This window comes from Microtus pennsylvanicus, chromosome 3 (genome assembly GCF_037038515.1).
Source record: "Microtus pennsylvanicus isolate mMicPen1 chromosome 3, mMicPen1.hap1, whole genome shotgun sequence".
NCBI classification, from domain to species: Eukaryota; Metazoa; Chordata; class Mammalia; order Rodentia; family Cricetidae; genus Microtus; species Microtus pennsylvanicus.
This window is the reverse complement of record NC_134581.1, coordinates 103461987-103478822: the sequence shown is the minus strand read 5'-3', so window position 1 is coordinate 103478822 and position 16836 is coordinate 103461987. Positions and strand designations below refer to the sequence as shown.

The 16836-nt window shown below is 42.9% G+C and overlaps 1 long non-coding RNA gene across 1 annotated transcript; it reads left to right on the top strand.

Annotated features, from left to right (window-relative positions):
* Positions 1-6107: 6107 nt before the first annotated feature.
* LOC142847282 (uncharacterized) lies at positions 6108-8987 on the top strand. The gene is made up of 4 exons (XR_012910135.1): positions 6108-6290; positions 6371-6494; positions 7392-7577; positions 8890-8987. It is a non-coding gene; the product is annotated as an uncharacterized LOC142847282 (long non-coding RNA).
* Positions 8988-16836: the final 7849 nt, after the last annotated feature.

Here is a 16836-nt window from a genome sequence, read left to right as displayed (position 1 = left end):
TCCTTGACAATCGTGGCTAGATGGAAGCTGCTGGACTTGTACCTGCCCACAAGTGTCTGCATCCCCACACCCCAGAATTCTATACAAGGAAGTGTCGGGTTTAGATTTCCCAGAGGTAACCTGCCAAGTGTATTTAGCACCACGTCGGTTTAACATGGTTTCTTGGTTCCTTTAAAATAATACCAGTTGGCTCCAAGCGTGGTGACACACACCTTTATTCCCAGCATGAAGAAAGGGATCTCTGTGATTCTGAGGCCTCCCTGGTCTATATGTGAGCTCCAGTTAAGTCAGAGCTATCCATTGAGATCCTGTTTCAAAACAAAACAACAAATACACACTGAACACTTCCTGCAGGTCACCCTGGTTCCGCAGAGCTCCTGCAGGATTCTAGACTTCAGTGTCTGACTTAGGTGGGAAGGGCCTGTGTGAACCATCTCCACACTCCACCTGAGGAAGGCCGGGTAGCTCCTCTTCTGAAGAACGACACGTGTGGTTCAGAGACACGCTCTCCATTCTGGGACCCCTGAGCTGAATGATACAAAGCAATTCACTTGCAGCTCTGCATCTGTCAATCCCTCAAGCTTGCTGGACACACCCTTCCGAATACTTTGCCGTTCACAGTCCCTAACTTGCCTTCCAAACCTCCGTCATGTGCTGTGTAGCTTGTGTTTCTAACTTCCGTTCCAACACTGTGAGCATCTGAACATTTTGATGGCCACTTTCTGTGTCGCTGCTACTATGTACTTAGCACTATGGGATGGAGTCTGTGTATGTTTGTACTGCCAATCACGGCCAAAATCATGGAAGATCAGGGGTAGGAACTTAGGGAAGAGTTTGCAAGCATTTAAAATGTATAACATCCTGTATTTATAATATGATGATTTCTTTTCAAAATATCTAGTATAGATACCTAAATCCTCAAGTAGGCTAACTGTGACATTCTAGCATAGGTAGGCTATCATTTGGCAGAAACTGTTCAGTGCTCTGTACTGCATAAGGATGGCAGACCCTTTATTTAGTACCAGTTGTACACCAGACTTGAGGCCATGAGAGAAACTTCTATTAAGAAATTAGTGGCATTCTAAATGTATGGTTATAAAGAAAACTCTTATTGGGGGAAATACAAGATTTCAAGCCCTGTAGGCTAGTGTCTTTGCGGTGATGCAGAGACCTAGAGAGACTCTTTTTAGTCTTGTGCCCTGCTTCACAGATGAGCACTGACTTTTCTTTTACTATGAAGCTTCAGCATACTGTAGCCACTGCCTCAAATTGAAGTTTCTAGGTACTCTCTGAGGTGCCTAGGACAGAGAAAACTTCTTCACTTAGAGAAAAAAGGCGTAGGGCTGTTCCGTGCCTCTGTGTGAATGAATGTCGGGACTGTGGTGGGATTCGGTTACTCTTTCTATTGCAGAAATTTGCTAAGAAGAGGAATATTGGAGGCAAAGAGTCTTCCAACCACAACACTTACTTATTGTGGACTAACAATATTTGCAAAAGAATTTAGCGATTAAATGGCAACTTCATCCAAGGTCCATTTGCAGTGTGCACTTTTTGAGTTGTACTTGACCTGCTAAGCACAGAATCTCCACCGTGACTTCCTGGTGCTGGAATGGAGGAAAGTGTGTTAACTGAAGACAGAAGAATGCATGTTGAGTGATCTTAGTTAGCATTAGTGACACCTCCCACAAATGTGTGCACCAAATAAAAACTGCTCTCATTGTTTCCATCCCTGAATTCTAGCTGACTAATGACACCTTTCATTCCAACAGCAGATCTCCCCCAGAGAGAAGAACGTGTTCCGAGACCTGCCCGCATTCTTGACCTGGTCCCTCCATGGGTCATAAGGAGTGGCTAGCTGCCTGCTGATTACATCCTGCAGTAGGAAGGGCAGCAGTCTTCATTAGCATTCACTGGCCAAGTAACAGGGTCAGAGGGCATCCTTCAGCTGCTTCAGGGACCTGGATAGACACATCATACAGAATAGAATTGGATATTTATTAGCTGAGTTGTGGAATGGGAAGAAAAAGAGGGGCGAGGGGGAAGAGAGGAGAGAGAAGGGGAAGAAGGAGAAGAGAACAGAGTGAGAGAGAAAGGAGAAGGGGGAAGAGGAAAAAAGGGCCATTCTACATTTCCAGAGCTCCCATGCACCTTTTCATAACAAATGCTAGGGTGCCACTCTTCTGAGGAGGTACCACTTTTCAGCTCGAGATCTGGGGCATCATAAGTGAGCTTTGCCTATCAGCTTTGTACTAAAGAGCAAAGGCACAATCACTAGCTTTCTGGGTTACCCTGTTCACCAGTGGCTTTAATTACCTTTTGAATAATGAAAGCCTCAGATCATTCTGCCTACCCACCCAGGGGACTCTTGCAAGCTCGTCATCTCTTTACTGTACCCAGTGTCTCACTTCCACACCCTAGACACCCTCCTATTCCTCTCTACCAAGAGCTTATGTGTGTTCACTTACTGAAATGTGGGCGGCTTCTTCAGTAGGATTTCATTTCACATTCACCAGGAACAGGTCTCTGTCTTGTTGCCATTCAAAAGCCCAGGCAGAGAGATGCCATTTTCACATAGAATTTTCAGGGTGGTTCTACACAGGTGACCAAGCAGTGACCAAAGGCAGACAGAGTAGATTTTGCCCGAATCTACTTTATCAGCTCCTACTAAAAATGTCATCACCATGAAGTCAGCTAGCTGGCCTGGCTAGATCACTCTGTATCTCCTTTTTGAAGCCCTTTGGTTCAAATACACTTAACCTTCCCAGAGAAAAAAAATAGTCTTTGTTAGAATCTGCTAAAGGCTCTGTTTACTTCAAGCAGACATCAGAGAAAGAATTCACTAGATTCTGATGTTTTCTCATTACTGAAGAAAACCATTTAGTATAAAGTAGTGGGGTCATTAATATTTAGTTTGTAGACTAAGGGAATTATGGGTTCATTAACTCCAGACATAGTAAGTACATTTTAGGGTGAGTAAACTCAATTTATTTTAACAAATATATTTAACAGTCTAAGTGAACAAATGAAATTTCCTAAAATAAATGCCAAGCAAGTTTTGTGGTTACAAGAAGCGTGGTTAAAGTTTACAGTCTTGTGTAAGTAAATGGAACATTCACAGTTTGAATCGCCAAGGATTTTGGAGAATCCTTGGGTTGCTTTCCAGCAGCTGACACTATCAGTGGAAAGCAGAGAAAAGGAACCAGAGATGCGTGCCAAGACTCCTGCACGTCTTCAGGCATTATAAAAGGGAACCAATCGTGGGGGAAAGAACCACTTGAACCAACTTTCCTCCACAAAATGCAAATACTGGAAATGCTATACTAAAACACCTCAAGCTAAATACAAAAGGTGAAAAAAATGAGAAGGCGCAAATAATAGTAGAAACGGAAAGAGCTGTTTACACGAATTCTTCAGACAGAGTCCGCAACACACTAGAAGATATCGAACTACTTAAAGGGTAAAACAAAAGGGAAATGAAATGTATCAAAAGCAACAACAACCTTGAACAGAATGAAAATCATTTAACAGATTTAATCATGTAACAAAACCCTTCCCCACACAAGCTAATTCTAAAAGCAGATTCTACCTAATACTCAGATGAGAATGGGGGAAGGGAAGAGGAAGGAAGAAGATGAGGGCAAAGACAGGGTGGCTGGGGTGATGGCTCGGCCTGGGAATTGCTTGTTGTGTAAGCCTGAGGGCCTGCGTTCAGTTCCCAGAATCCTTATAAAAAGCTGGGCATGGAGACAAGCGCCTCTAATCCCAGCGCCGTGGAGGCAGAGACAGGGGCTCTCCCGGCCACAGGCTAACAACCCTACTGTATTAGCAAACCCCAGATCAATGAAGTACATAGTGTCCTAGGGAATAGCACTTGAAATTGACCTAGAGTCCCATTCCCATCACGTGCACACGAATCTGCACACCTGCACACACATGTACACACTTACATCCATACTCGAAAGAGGAATGAGAAGAAAAATTAAGAGTCGGGTAGTATGAAATGAAATCATCATCACTGGAGATAATGAACACATCTAGAAATCTAAGTTCAACTGATAAAAAAACTTGGATAGGTTGTTAAATTAAAAATATCTGAGTCATAGTTCTATATATTGGGTAGAAAATTACATTTCAAGCAGCATTCTTTTCATAGAAGAATGAACAAAATTAGTGGCAAACACAGCTGTCTGTGCCTCTGCATGTTGACTAGCTCTCACACGGAAGCAGAGGCTACAGGAATAGAACTAAACATCTAGGAACAAGCGCTCTGGAGAGTCGATCGGTACAGCCACTGTTGGCGCCACTGATGTCCCTGCCACCCTGCAACTTAAAACCTAACCCCAGCACTGATGGCACAACCACAGCTTTCCAGGGAAGTGTGATTCTGCCACCAGCAAAATGTCTCCACAGTGCCACATTCCTTGATGGCTTCCCCAGGTCACGCTTATGTAGAAACCACATGACACACATGTGTTATAGCCATGGAGGACACTGGAGAACAGTCTCTGTGACTTTGAGCCTTATGTGTCTGAAATGTCTTTGCTAAAGCTTACAAACCATGTCCAGGACTTTCTGAGGAAGGATAAATAGTACTGGAAGAAGTTAACACCAATATATTGAGAAGTATTTTATGATTGAATCTAAAGGGTTGATATTTTTAAAATATATTTTTCTCCAATTTATTTAGAGATTATTATAATTCCAGCAAAAATATCAACAAGATTTTTTGTGTGTAATTCAATAAGATGATTCTAAAATTCTCATGGAAAATGCTAAAATCACAAAATGATCAAGATTTGAGTGGAAAATTCAGTTTCTCAGAAACTGAGACTCATTTAAATGATAGTACAATGAAACTAATTTGACTCAGTGAGAGGCTAAATATACAGAGTAGTGAAAGAGAATACTGAATAGAAACTCTTAAATACCCCTTTTCATGTGTGAGCAGGAACCATGGTGTGCAGGCTCCATGGGCTGGTAGAGCAGGCGTGTTTTCACAGTAACACAGGCTGAGAGAGCTGAATATGTGGATGGACAGAAGGGAAGATGCCTTCCTCCCCTTACACAGTCAATCACATGAAAGGCAAGGTTATAAAGGCTGGCCTGTGAGTCTTATAAAAGGTATGTGTGTCTCTGTGTGTGGGGGGACGGTATGTATATGTATACTTGTTTTTGTGTGTGGGTGTGGGTACAGAAGTGCAGGTGCATGCAGAGGCTAGAGCGCCAATGTATGTCATCTTCCTCATTTCTTTCAGACAGAGTCTCTCACTGAAGCAGAAGATCACCAATCTATACTGGCCACGGGGCTCCTGTCTCTGCTGACCTGAGACACACAACTGTCATCCCAGCCCTCGGCGCAGTCAAGGTAGGAGGGTTGGAAGCTTGAGGCCAGTCTGGGTTCCATAGAAAGAGTATACCTCATTAAGAATGAAAATTAGTATAGAATATGTGTGAAATATTGCATTCCGACTACGAAAGGGGATGATAGGCTTCTTACGGTTTAATGTTCTTGCTTACTTATTGAGTCATTAGGGTAAATTCTTGAGAAGTAAATTATACTATTTCCTTTCAAAATTTTATTTGAAGATATTCATGCATAGAAAGATGAAAAGAATAGAATAAAGACTTAAACTCCACCAAGACCCATCTCCCACTCTCTTCTCTCTCTTTATAAACCTGTATTTCTAAGTGTTCAGCACTAAGGACACCATCACGTTCTATCCTTCACTGCTCAAACCTGAATCTCCTGAGAACAAACCCATCACAACATCACACCCAGCATGTCAACACTGACCCAATAATGCCATCCAGGTTTTCCGAGTTGCATCCCTAACACCCAGGTCCCGGGTCCCCCTTGTGAGTTCTAATGTGGCTTCTTTATTACCTTTGGTCATTATGTTCTTTTTAATGTTATGTTTCCTTTAATTTAGAATAATTCCTTCACTTTTTGTCTCCTTTCTTGTCTTCACTGTCTGTAGTTTCTTCAAACTTTAGTGGCCAGAACCAATCATAAATATTCTCTTGCTGTTTCTCTTGGTTGACCTATACACCTAAGAATTGGGCAGCCCCAAAACAGAAGAAGTAGAAAAGAAGGACAGGAGGAACAAAGATTAGCCGAGTAAACTGTGCCTGGAACTGGACCAGTGTCCTGAAGCTACTTCACCAGAGACATAGATATGACCTGAAGGACGTTGCCTGCTGCAGACTCCAGGCAGCCAGCAAGGTGCAGGGCTTGGGGAGGATTCTCTTGAGGAATCCTAGTTACCATACTTCACTGTGCACAGTCTTAGGTATGATAATGCTCTTTCTGTCATGCACTTTGGTCTTACCTGGGCTTATTTTACTTAATAATCTATCCATTTCCCCACAGATGTGACAACTCCATTCTTCTCTGGGGCTGAATGAACCTCACTGTGTGTATGCACCACCCGGTGATGGACATCTAGGTGGACACCCCTGACTTGGCTGTTGTGAGCAGTGCTTCTGGGAGCGTGGTGAGCAAGCAACTTTTGCACGCTTGAAGGGAGTGTAGACTGGTGTGGCCACTATGGAAACCAGTAAGGACGTTCATCAAAAGAGCTAAAATCAGACCTCATGTGGCCCAGACACCCCACACTTGGGAATAGACCCGGAGAAAGAATTATAAAGCTGCTATCTTTCCCACTGATCAGTGCTTTGAAAACTGGTCTGCCCCGACTGTGCCTCTCCCTTTAGGTTGGCATAAAAGACCTTCATCTCGAGTCTGCCTCTTCTGCAGCTGTACTTGCCAAACTCGTTTACCAATGCTTCGTGTGGTGTTAAAATAGATGGTGCGTGGCTTAGAGCTGCGCTTGTATTTGAATCTTCACACAACAGATGACTTGTCATCTGTGTTCTTCCCACAATACCTTTGTCTCAGCCTGTCACAGCAGTTGTGTCCCGAGAATGCTCGCCTGACATCCGAACAGACCGTATCCATGGAAAGGCAGGTGTCTCCTCGTGGCACTTGCACCGAGGAGGCAAGGCAAATGTTCCAGTATGGAGTGTGGGGACACAGTGCCAAGCGAACTGTACACTTCAGACTCTGTCTAGTTGTTGGTCATGGGGGAACATATCAGGAATCCCAGCACTGGGAAGGCCGACTGACGCACGAGCTCAAGGCTAATCTGGGCAACACAGTGAGACACTAAGAAAACAATGCCAGACCAAGATGAAAAAAGCAAGCAAATAAAAATACCCAAACAAACAATAACAAAAGCAAGCATTCTGAATATATTCAATAGGAGAGACCACAGGTGATAAGGCCACCCAGAAAAGAACTGTAGTGAAACCGCCTCTCCTCCTGTACCTGTCCCCAGCTGCCCTCCTCTCAAACACACAGCATGTGCATGTATTTTTTTGTATCTTTTCAGAGATATTTTATGAGGCATCATTGTACTAGTCAAGGCTGGGGCATCCAGGAACATGTAGGCATAAACAAGGACCCTTCTCTGCTTCGCTGCCATGTCTCCGCCCGGCCAGAGAAGAGGAAAGGCTCACGGCAGTGACCGCAAGACCTCACCCTATACTTCCGGGTGTAATCAGACGGAGTCCTGAATGTGAGTGAGCACAACCCAGGAATGACCGAGTCCTCTTTTGTGTCGTGTGTGCTGAAATTCCAAAAGTATGAGAAGGCTCATACTGCTGCCACTGAAAGTTCCCTGAGGTCATACACACAGTCAGAAAGAAAGATTATGTTACAAACAGAAAATAATTGGCTTAAAAAGAAACATTTGTCTTTATTTTTAATTATATGAATGCATGTTTGTGTGTGTCTGCCTTTGGGTATGTGCCCACGAGTACAGATGCCCACAGAGGTTAGAAGGGGGCTTCAGAACCCTGGGAGCTGAAGGTACAGATGGTTGTGTGCATTTGCTGGGGGTGTTTGGTCCTTGAATTCCTATCAAGCGTTCTCATCTCTCCAGCTGCCAGACTTTTGTTTAGAGTGGAAGCGTTCGGCTAGTTTGAACAACAAATTTAAATTTCAGGTGCATGGACCATCTCCTGACTACTTGAAAGGAAATGAATATAATTTTATCACCACTGTGCCCACGTTCCTTGAATGTACGCCTTGTCTTCCTCCTGGCCCACCTCTCAGTTGGAGCAAATGAAGAGAAATGATGATGGATCATATCTACTTCCCATGATTCCATTGTTCCTTATCAAGAACAATTTATATGAATACTGACACTAATTAATCCCAGCTTCATCTATCATGTAGCTCAGTGTTTAATCTAGTCCTGGGAATTGATAAAAATTTAATATTCTGCATTCTTGAGTCCTTCCCTTGAGTGATAAAGGAGGCCATAAATCTAAGCCAGCACTTGTGTTCTTCATTTTGCCTGCTACTCCATCATCCCCAAGCAGCTATGAACTTCAGGAGAATTCGGGAAGAGACCTATGGAGATTGATGTACTCCTCGTTAATGTGGAAGCGTGTATAACCATGACCAGTCTCTCCATTCTTAATGACCCTCAGAACTATGCAGCATAAGCAGTATCAGAAATTCTAGAAGCTGACACTTCTGAGTCAATGCTATTTCTTACATTTCTCTAAAATGTGCATATTTTATTTTTATAAATCTTCATGTGAGGCCAAATATGTTCTGGGCTGTTCCTGACAGCTTTGCTCCTAACAGCAGCATACATTCTCAGGCACAGCCAATAGCATCTGTGCTTGCTTGTGTTCCTTCTGGACCAATCTAACTGAGGGCTGAGAGTGTTTGACCTTCAAATATGAACTTGGCTCTGCTCCTCAGGCAGTCACCAACTCTTCTGAGCACTCATAGGTATCTGCCCACTCTTCTAAAGTTGGTGTTTGCCTTGTTCTTTTTGGGCCATGACTGTGGCTCCCTGATCTTCTTGACTCTAGGAGAGAGTGCTCTTCCTGTGTTCACAGACAGCCGTCTTCCGTCTCCAGCACTGACATCCAGGCAGAGGCAAGTAGGTGGGGAACCGAGGCTGGCTGGAGTGGGGGGCTATGTGCAAGCTGATGGCTTCTGTTTCCAGAGATTAGTGTGGGATATGGCTGCTATGGTAACAGGGTGGAGGAGTCACCCTGGAAGGCAGGGGCAATTGTGGTGAAAGACAAACAGAACAAAGTAAAAGGTTGCAGTGAATTTGTATATCCTGTGTGTTTGTTCTGACCCAAGTTCCAAGACATTGACTTGCTTTCTGTGCTAAAGGTCCAGAAGACTCTTTTTTTCCTCTCATTTCTGCCATCTTCCAAGGCAGTGCTGACTCTAGACCCTTCATATTGTTAGTCTACCAATCTCTGTTTACAAAGCCGCTTTAAAAAGAATGAGATGCCTGAGCTGGAGAGATGGCTCAGTAGTTAAGGGGACTGGTTGTTCTTCCAGAGGACCTGGGTTCAATTCCTCGCACCCACAAGGCAGCTCACAGCCGTCTGCAACTGAATCCAGGGGATCTAATACCCTCACACAGTCATGAATGCAGACAAAACACCAATGTACATAAAACTGAACAAAAAAGAGATTTCTTTGCAAAGTCAAGAATGAGTCCAGATGCAGTTACGCGTGTGTGACCTGCTTCCCTCGTGGTGCATCTGGATGTGAGTGGCACCATGGCAGGACAGCTATTCCACGACACAGCCAGTGGGGCACATTTTTAGTTTTCTCCCTTTTTTTCTCCTCTGGGCCAAGTGTACTTCTCTTCTGAGTGTGTTTATACAGTAAAAGTTATCTCCAACTGGAACTACTTTTGCAACACCGCCTTTTGAAACGTTGACTGGGGAACCAAGCCAAATATTTATCAGATAATGATGTAAAAATTTAGGTACATAATCAGGTCATGTTTTTCATAAGAAATAGCTGAAAAATTGTCACATGACCTTGAGACTCACCGAGTTACTAGGAAACAAAGGGTCTAGAAAGGCTGTATAGGGGTGGGAGATTTCATAAGGACTTCAGAAACTTTTACCTCATAAGAAAGAGGAGATTGGAGAGAGCTAACGCAGAGAACATGACTTCCCTCAGTGAGCAACTTTCCACCTGGGAAGAAGCTCTAGAGAAGAAAGGAAAGAAAAGAAAAAGAATTCTAGAAGAAGGAGAAGAAGAAGAAGGAGAAGAAGGGGAAGGAGAAGAAGAAAAACACTAGAAAAAAATGATTTGACAGTTGGTTTTGATTTTCAACTTGCCAGAATCTAGAATCACCCGGAAGACATATTCATGGTTTTCCATGATGGTAAATAGAGAGCATTGCTGAGTGGGAAGACCTGACTGCAAACTGAGCTTCACCGGGGTCAACCCAGACATAAGAGATCCGAGGAAAAAGCACTCTCCTCTTTCTGCCCCTGCTTCCTCTGGAGCGAGTTGCTCTCTGTCACCTCTGTCACCATCTTCTGCTGCTGTGACGCCAGCTTCTCTGACTGTCCAATGTGAACCCCTTGCCTACAACAGGAATCTTGAAGGGTTCATTTGCAAGCTCTTACATCATACAGAGAGAGGCTAACACAGCGGTATATAGTTCGGCCAACATCTCAGAGTGGTTTTTTTTTGTTTTGGTTTTTGGCTTTCTTCTTTCGCAGCAGTAGAAATTTACTTCTCACAGTTCTGCAGGTTAGACTCTGTGTCCAGTAGGACCTTTCTCCCTGGTGTCCAGATAGCCAACTGCTTGCTTGATGAAGACAGACTGAAAGAAAGATAGACCCCTGGCTCCTCTTGTAAGAACACGTATCCCGTTTGTGAGGGTTCTTTCCTCATGATACCATTACATAGTGGTCAGGGCTTCCATATATAGATTTTTGGGAGACACATAAGTTCAAACCATTGCTCCTTTTATCAGTGCCTAACCCCCAAACATGAGAAGACCATGCCCAATTTTACCAAGTCAGGTCTATTTGCACCTATTGTTCTTACATGATTAGCCATATCTCCCTTTCACGCCTTGAAGCGTTTGTTTTACGCTTTGGGATGGCTAAAGGCTTTGCAATGCTGTAGCGCTAACTGTGGTCAGAAGGCTTTGCTTCTGTGCAGTGGGCACATGCCCTATCATCTTCTTCTCCTATCTGCAGTGAAGCTGTGTCCACAAGCGCTGTGCTGGGTGTGTACCACGGTGGCTTCTTCCACAGCCCAGGAGCAGGCTGTAATTTCTTTTCACTTTATGAAGATGAAAATAATAGACTCTGCAACCCTCATCCAGGAAAATGAATATCCAAGGGAGCAGGAGGCCTGAGGATTTCCATCCCCACATCAAGATTAACTTTCCTCCGTGACAATGGCTTCTCAATGCATCTGTCCGCAGCAGTGTGCTGCTCATTCCGTGGGGCATTAGCTGTGCAAAGCCTAATGTCGTAATTGCAGTTTGGTCAGACACTGAGAGGGCTCTGTTTTCCTTTTGAACTCTCATGTGCAATTAGATCAGAGTTGTGCTTCTGAGGCTGTTAAAGGGCAATTACCTTCTGTTTAGGGGGGCCCAGGAAGAAAGAGTCCCCTCTGAGATACCCTAACTGGGCAATTCAGAAAGTAGGGTTAATGTGGAGGGAAACAAAATGCTTGCTTGGAGAAGGTGTGTGCTGATCCCAGCATTAGAGTGCTTTTCCAACAGACACAGACACACCATGTGACGTTTGCCCTTTGGGACTTGAAACACAGCTTTGTTTTCAGTGGCCACACGACACATCCTAATGCACACATGTCTTAGGAGGTTAGTCTTAATGCCAGCTGTGCAGTGCCGGTCGATGGGATTTCTCTGCATGATGGCTGGGCAAAGTGAGACCCGATGGGAGTCCTGCCTTCTCCCCATGAGCTAAAGGCACCTCCATGTATGAATTTAGGAAAGTTACTGAATGTGAACCCCTTTCCCCACCACCCTTTGAAGTGGTCACCCAATTAACCAATTCACTGCAATAATAAAGTTGATAATGCGTTTAAAGCTCTGTGCAGAGCTTGGCCCACAGCAAGCATCAAACATTGGCAATAATTCACAGTCATTGAGGTCCGCCTTGACCTAAGTGCACAGCACGGGTCATCATTGCTGCCAGTTCAACCTCAGCTGCCTGGCAATAACAGTCAGGCTGCGGGCAGGAAAGCCGGGCCTTGTATTCTTCCCTTGCTTCAGCTAGGGAAGCTGTCCTCTGAGCAAGGCCCATGTGTAGTCATGTCTCCACTCCCCTCTTTCTGCCAAACGCCTGTCAGTCATCTCAGAGTGCCCAGAGCAGGTGAGCCGCTACAGAGCCGTGGAGTTTAGCCTCTGATCTGGCACAAGGCCCAGCAGAGTCTTATACCTGCAGCTGGTGTCGAAAGTCTCTCTGAGCTGGCCTGATTATTGTCTTGACACACTGGCTCCATCGCTGGCCTGACTTCAAGGGAAATTAGCTACTGGGCACAATTTGGCCTGACCTAAGAGCTTAACAACTAGGTAGGCAATTTCCAGCTTATACCTTAATAACGGTGAAAGACATTGCACCCCTGAATCACGAGCACGTTCATGTGCAGGTCCCCTGACAGCATGGGATTTCCTACAGAAAACAGTGAGCAGCGTCACTATATTCTTTATAACTTTACATTTAAATATACATTTCATTTATATCTACACTTTTACATCCTACGCCCCCATTTCCATGTGGGGTGTGTGTGTGTGCACACACGTGTGGAGGCCTGAGCTTGCTGCTGGAAATCATCTCTACTAGTCTTCCATTGTATTCAGTGGGGCAGGCTCTCACAAAGAAATGCTGAGCACCCTGCAGATATGGCTAGTTCTGCTGGTTAGCATGCTCTGAGGATCCTTGGAAGAACAGGTGGGATGCCATGCCTGTATGTGGGTTCTGGGGATCCAAACTCTGCCCCCCTTGCTTGCCCAGCGAGTGCCTCAACCACTGAGCTGGGTCTCCAGTCCTCTTTCACATTTTTTAAAACCATATGTTTCATGTCTATATATTTGTCTCTCAGTTTTTATGATTAATGTAAGCAATTTTTGTGTTTTTAAATTTTTTGTTACAAACTGGAAAGGCAAAAAAACTAAATAATTTTAATGAAATATTAAATAATTTTAATAAAATATTTAATTTGATAGTGTAATGTAATTTCTCTCAGAAAACTGCAAATATATTTCTGAAAATTATATATTTAACTACCTGAATTTATTTGCTAGAGTCTGCTAAATGAATCTTTTACATTTGCTATTCTGCCGTGGTGCCTGCTAAGAGACAAATGTCTAGGAAGCATAAATAACTTGTGCTTCCAAGCAGCTGTTTTTCTTCCAGACATCGCTCTTAGGAAGCTGCGCACTTCACTCTGCCAGTGCTGTAGAGACTTGTCTTGGAGGTCAGAAGCCAATCCAACCTGTCCTTCAGCCACAGGTCTCAGCCTTGGTGATGTGCCACAAGAATTCTGTGTTTTAGCAGATGTCAGTGATGGCCCCACCGTAAGCTAATGAGGCCACAGAAATTCTGGGTGCTTCCCAATTTCCTCCAGTTTCTCTGGTGATACTAATTATGGCAAAGACATAGACCAACTCTTTCTTTATCAGGCATGCCCAGTTTATCATTGCATAGTGTTTAAACTGCATCCAAGATTTAGATCTGCCATAAACATATTCACTTTTGCTAGATGGCTGTGGCCATATGAAAATATAATCGCCTGGGAAGCTGATGTAGGAGGATTCCAGGTTTGAATACAGCCTGGGCAACTTGTTGTTGAGACTTTGTCTCAAAACGAATGAATGAATGAATGAATACTACTTTCACTACTAACAATATGTTCTGACTGAGTATTTACCATGTATGAGATCCAAAGTTCAGTCCACAGTACAAACAAACAAAAGAAGCAAGTAAACATGTCCCATGAAAATGGGGTATATTTCCAAAATTGATGACGGAAGTTACAAAATAATGCCACATTTGTTCATAATTATGTATAATAAAGGGTTATTTATTTAAGGGTAAACTCACAGATCATGGTCCTAGACCACAGTCTTCTGCCGAATGGGAAACAGGAACCAAATCTAGCAACCAGAAACAAGAGAGATGGAAGCAAGAGACTGAGAGCATGGTTTACAGCTGCGTTTATAGTATAAGAGACCATGCCCAAGTGGGCCGGTATCTTAAAGGCTATTGGCTGAAGCAGCTCCCACAGCACAAAACCAACTTTAAAGCTTTTCAGAAGTGCTGCAATCTTACTAGAATATGCATGTGTGTCTCAGGAGGTCATTTAGAAAAGCATGAAGGACAGGGGAGGCTCCTTCATTTTTTTCTTAAGAAGTATAAGACTCTTAAAGTTTCTGGTAACTGTGAGAAAGCTGCCACAAACAAATGCATGCTTACCATTTTGTGCAGTAGTTTAAGGAGTATTGGTGTTAGATTTTCCTTTAATGTTTTTACAGAGTTTGTCAGTAAATCCATTTGTCCATGGGATTTTCTGTTCCTTTGGTTTTGTAATCAACGCTGTCATTTTTCTCTGCTGAGTAGAGTATTTCTTTCAGTATGTTCTGTAATGCTTTTATGGTGGCCATAAACTTTCTTAATTTGTGCTTTTCTTGATATGTCTTTATTTGAACAGATAGATTTGCTGGGTATAGCAATCTCAGTTGGTATTTATTACTTGATAATCTTTAAATACCTTGTAGTTGGTTGTTTTTACTCTTTTGGGGAGCCCATTACCCTACTCCCAAATAAATCACACAGAGCCTTATTCTTACTTATGAATGCCTAGGCTTAGCTTGGCTTGTTTCTAGCCAGCTTTTCTTAACTAATTATCCCGTCTACCTTTTGCCTTTGGGATTTTACCTTTCTCTATTTCTGTATGCCTTTCTTTCCTTCTAATTCCACATCTGGCTGGTGGCTATGTGGCTGGCTGCTTTTTTTCTCAATCCTCCCAATCTCATTTCTTTCATACCTCGATCTTCTCTCCCCAGATTCTCCTCCTATTTATTCTGCCCGCCAACCCACTTATCCTTTCTCCTAGATTGCTATTGGCTGTTAAGCTCTTTGTTAGACCAATCAGGTATTTTAGGTAGGCAAAGTAACACAGTTTTACAGAGTTAAACAAAGGCAACATAAAAGAATGCAATATATTTTGCATCATTAAAGAAATGTTCCACATTTCACAGCATGAACAAATGTATCACATCTTAAAATAATATTTTACAACTATGCATTTTCTGGGTTGATCTGTTCTGATTCATCTGCCTTTGTGAGTTGGTGTTTCTGTCTTATAGCTTTTAAAAATATTTCCTTGTTTTATATTTTTGACATTCTGACTACAATATGTTGTGAAAAGATCTTTCTTGGGTTATGGTTTATGTTCAGTTCTAAATACCTCTTTCCTTAGATGTACATTATTTCTTTAGATTTAGGGGAATTTCTACTATAATTTTATTGAATAGATTCTCTGTGTCTTTAGTTTCTACTTCCCTGCCTATTGATTCTTAAGTTTAGTATTTTTTTTTTTTTGCTTTTGGAATTATAATCACAACATTTCTTCCTTCCCATTCTTTCTTCAAATCCTTCTATATACCTCTTCCTGACCTCCTTCCAATTAATGGCCTATTTTTCATCAATTATTATTGCACACATACCCACAGACACACACACAGACACACACACACACACACACACGTGTGTGTGTGTATATACTTATGATTCCTAAGTATAACAAACTCAGTGTGTATAGTGATACTTATGTTTTCATGGTTGACCATTTGGCACTGGAAAACCAATTGGTGTGCTCTTCCCTGGGGAGAACCACCACCCTCCAGTCCCATATTATTCTAGTTTCTTATCGTTCTTTGTAGAGGGCTGAGCCTAATGGACTTTTCCCTGTTGATTTGGTCTCTGGGTCACATCTTAGATTTCTAGGATATTTTATTTTTTGAAATTAATTATTTTTTAAAAAGAAAACAAACTATTCTTTTGCATTATACATATCAATTCAAGTTTCCATTCTCTCCCCTCCTCCCATTCCCTTCACACACCCTCCCACCTCACCTCCATCCAATCCTCATAGAGGGTAAGGCACATTGCTTTGTGGAAAGTCCAAGGCCCTCTCTACTATATCTAGGCTAAGCAAGGCATCCAGCCAAAGAGAATAGGTTCCCAAAAAGCCAGTACATACAGTAGGAATAAATCCTGGTGCCACTACCTGTGGCCCTTCAGTCTGCCCCAGCCATGCAATTGTCAACCACAACCAGAGGGACTAGTTTGGTCCTATGCTTGTGGATTCCTGAGAATTTCTCTAGAACCAGGTTTCTTGCTAACCCTATAATGGCTCCCTCAATCAAGGTATCTCTTTCCTTGCTCTCATCTCTATCCTTTCTCTATCTCGTCTATGCCATTCCCTCAAGTTCTCCTCTCCCTCCCCTTTTCCCCTCCACTTCCTCTTTAACCCCTCTTCTCCCCCACCCCATGCTCCCAATTTTGTCAGGCGATCTTGTCTCTTTCCACTTTCTAGGTGGATCTCTCTATATTTTTCTTAGGGTTTACCTTATTACTTAGCTTCTCTAGGATCATGAACTATAGGCTCCATATCCTTTTTTATAGCTAGTATTTACTTATGAATGAGTACACACCATATTCATCTTTTTGGGTCAGAGTTACCTCACTCAGGATAGTGTTTTCTAATTTTATCCATTTGCATACAAAATTCAAGATGTCATTGTTTTTTTACTGCTGAGTGGTACTCTAATATGTAAATGTCCTACATTTTCTTTACCCCTTCTTTGTTGAGGGGTATCTAGGTTGTTTCCAGGTTCTGGCTATGACAAACAATGCTGCTATGAATAGAGCTGAACAAATACCTTTGCAGTATGATTGAACATCTTTTGGGTATATGCCCAAAAGTAGTATTGCTGGATCCTGAGGTAG